The sequence below is a fragment of the Rhipicephalus microplus genome, unplaced genomic scaffold, assembly GCF_043290135.1.
Source record: "Rhipicephalus microplus isolate Deutch F79 unplaced genomic scaffold, USDA_Rmic scaffold_46, whole genome shotgun sequence".
NCBI classification, from domain to species: Eukaryota; Metazoa; Arthropoda; class Arachnida; order Ixodida; family Ixodidae; genus Rhipicephalus; species Rhipicephalus microplus.
This window is the reverse complement of record NW_027464619.1, coordinates 933,111-937,167: the sequence shown is the minus strand read 5'-3', so window position 1 is coordinate 937,167 and position 4,057 is coordinate 933,111.

The following is a 4,057-nucleotide window of genomic DNA, read 5'->3' as shown; positions in this document are numbered from 1 at the left end:
CGGGAACTGCGATATCTAATGTGAAAGCGCATGAAACCGTCGTAATCTTGTAGAAAACATTGTAAAGTAGCGAATAAAACGTTTTCTAACGATAGAAGTGCGAAGGGTCGGTTAGTTTGAGCTAGGTTGCGTCGTGAAACCACCAAAAACGATGTCATCTAACGAGATAGTGTTGTTTTATTGCGAGTACGAAACTGCGATAGGTGAAATATTGGGAAAGCACACAAAATGGCATGAACTAGCCAGATACTGCGTCTTGTGCCGTTACAAGTGCGAAACTGCTTTATTGTGATATTCTCGTTAAAGCGCATGCAAGTATCGTGAAACCTTAAAGAACGATGTCATTTAGCGAGATACAGCGTTCTGTACTGTAATAAGTTGGTGAGAAACTGTGAGGTCAAGCAAATATCGTAATTGTGAACGAAACAGTGAAATGAGCGTATTTAGATACAAGTGCGAATGTTAGGTTAGGTTGAGATATCAACCGTCGTAAAACCGCATTAAACAATGTCACTTAGTGAGATGTAGTGTTTTTCAACATTACAAGTCGGGAACTGCGATATCTAATGTGAAAGCGCATGAAACCGTCGTAATCTTGTAGAAAACATTGTAAAGTTGCGAGTAAAACGTTTTCTAACGATAGAAGTGCGAAGGTTAACTTGAGTTATGTTAGTTTAAGCTATGTAGCGTCGTGAGACCACCAAAAAGGACGTCATCTAACGAGATAGTGTTGTTTTATTGCATGTACGAAACTGCAATAGGTGAAATGTTGTGAAAGTACACAAAGCGGCTTGAACAAGCCAGATACAGCGTGTTGTACCGTTACAAGTGCGAAACTGCTATAATGTGATATTCTCGCTAAAGCGCATGCAAGCATCGTGAAACCTTAAAGAACGATGTCATTTAGCGAGATACAGCGTTCTGTACTGCAATAAGTTGGTGAAAAACTGTGAGGTTATGCAAATATCGTAATTGTGAACGAAACAGTGTAATAGAGCGTTTTTGATTACAAGTACGAATGTTAGGTTAGGTTAAGATATGAACCGTCGTAAAACCGCATTAAACAATGTCACTTAGGGAGATGCAGTGTTTTTCACCATTACAAGTCGGGAACTGCGATATCTAATGTGAAAGCGCTTGCAAACGTCGTTAGGTTAGGTTAGGTTAGGTTAGGTTAGGTTACGTTAGGTTAGGTTTGGTTAGGTTAGGTTAAGTTAGGTTATGTTAGGTTAGGTTGGGTTAGGTTAGGTTAGGTTAGGTTAGGTTAAGATATGAACCGCGCTAAAACCGCATTAAACAATGTCACTTAGTGAGATGCTGTGTTTTTCACCATTACAAGTCGGGAACTGCGATATCTAATGTGAAAGCGCATGAAACCGTCGTAATCTTGTAGAAAACATTGTAAAGTAGCGAATAAAACGTTTTCTAACGATAGAAGTGCGAAGGTTAGGTTAGTTTGAGCTAGGTAGCGTCGTGAAACCACCAAAAACGATGTCATCTAACGAGATAGTGTTGTTTTATTGCGAGTACGAAACTGGATAGGTGAAATATTGGGAAAGCACACAAAATGGCATGAACTAGCCAGATACTGCGTCTTGTGCCGTTACAAGTGCGAAACTGCTTTATTATGATATTCTCGTTAAAGCGCATGCAAGTATCGTGAAACCTTAAAGAACGATGTCATTTAGCGAGATACAGCGTTCTGTACTGTAATAATTTGGTGAGAAACTGTGAGGTCAAGCAAATATCGTAATTGTGAACGAAACAGTGTAATTGAGCGTATTTAGAAAGAAGTGTGGATGTTAGGTTAGGTTGAGATATCAACCGTCGTAAAACCGCAATAAACAATGTCACTTAGTGAGATGTAGTGTTTTTCAACATTACAAGTCGGGAACTACGATATCTAATGTGAAAGCGCATGAAACCGTCGTAATCTTGTAGAAAACATTGTAAAGTTGCGAGTAAAACGTTTTCTAACGATAGAAGTGCGAAGGTTAGCTTGAGTTATGTTAGTTTAAGCTATGTAGCGTCGTGAGACCACCAAAAAGGACGTCATCTATCGAGATAGTGTTGTTTTATTGCATGTACGAAACTGCAATAGGTGAAATGTTGTGAAAGTACACAAAACGGCATGAACAAGCCAGATACTGCGTGTTGTACCGTTACAAGTGCGAAACTGCTATAATGTGATATTCTCGTTAAAGCGCATGCAAGCATCGTGAAACCTTAAAGAACGATGTCATTTAGCGAGATACAGCGTTCTGTACTGCAATAAGTTGGTGAAAAACTGTGAGGTTATGCAAATATCGTAATTGTGAACAAAACAGTGTAATAGAGCGTTTTTCAATACAAGTGCGAATGTTAGGTTAGGTTAAGATATGAACCGTCGTAAAACCGCATTAAACAATGTCACTTAGTGAGATGCAGTGTTTTGCACCATTACAAGTCGGGAACTGCGATATCTAATGTGAAAGCGCTTGCAAACGTCGTTAGGTTAGGTTAGGTCAGGTTAGGTTACGTTAGGTTAGGTTAGGTTAGATTTGGTTAGGTTAGGTTAGGTTAGGTTATGTTAGGTAAGGTTTGGTTAGGTTAGGTTAGGTTAGGTTGGGTTAGGTAAGGTTAGGTTAGGTTAAATTAGGCTAGGTTAGGTTAGGTTAGGTTAAGATATGAACCGCGCTAAAACCGCATTAAACAATTTCACTTAGTGAGATGCTGTGTTTTTCACCATTACAAGTCGGGAACTGCGATATCTAATGTGAAAGCGCATTAAACCGCCGTAATCTTGTAGAAAACATTGTAAAGTAGCGAATAAAACGTTTTCTAACGATAGAAGTGCGAAGGTTAGGTTAGTTTGAGCTACGTAGCGTCGTGAAACCACCAAAAACGATGTCATCTAACGAGATAGTGTTGTTTTATTGCGAGTACGAAACTGCGATAGGTGAAATATTGTGAAAGCACACAAAATGGCATAAACTAGCCAGATACTGCGTCTTGTGTCGTTACAAGTGCGAAACTGCTTTATTGTGATATTCTCGTTAAAGCGCATGCAAGTATCGTGAAACCTTAAAGAACGATGTCATTTAGCGAGATACAGCGTTCTGTACTGTAATAAGTTGGTGAGAAACTGTGGGGTCAAGCAAATATCGTAATTGTGAACGAAACAGTGTAATTGAGCGTCTTTGGATACAAGTGCGAATGTTAGGTTAGGTTGACATATCAACCGTCGTAAAACCGCATTAAACAATGTCACTTAGTGAGATGTAGTGTTTTTCAACATTACAAGTCGGGAACTACGATATCTAATGTGAAAGCGCACGAAACCGTCGTAATCTTGTAGAAAACATTGTAAAGTTGCGAGTAAAACGTTTTCTAACGATAGAAGTGCGAAGGTTAGGTTAGGTTAGGTTAGTTTAAGCTAGGTAGCGTCGTGAAACTACCAAAAACGACGTCATCTAACGAGATAGTGTTGTTTTATTGCGAGTATTAAACTGCGATAGGTGAAATGTTGTGAAAGCACACAAAACGGCTGGAACAAGCCAAATACTGCGTGTTCTACCGTTACAAGTGCGAAACTGCTATATTGTGATATTCTCGTTAAAGCGCATGCAAGCATCGTGAAACCTTAAAGAACAATGTCATTTAGCGAGATACAGCGTTCTGTACGGCAATAAGTTGGTGAGAAACTGTGAGGTTATGCAAATATCGTAATTGTGAACAAAACAGTGTAATAGGGCGTTTTTAGATACAAGTGCGAATGTTAGGTTAGGTTAAGATATGAACCGTCGTAAAACCGCATTAAACAATGTCAATAGGTGAGATGCAGTGTTTTTCACCATTAAAAGTGGGGAACTGCGATATCTAATGTGAAAGCGCTTGCAACCGTCGTTAGGTTAGGTTAGGTTAGGTTAGGTTAGGTTAGGTTAGGTTTGGTTAGGTTAGGTTAGGTTAGGTTAGATTAGGTTAGGTTGGGTTGAGTTGGGTTAGGTTAGGTTAGGTTAGGTTAGGTTGGGTTAGGTTAGGTTAGGTTAGGTTAGGTTACGTTAGGTTAGGTTAGGTT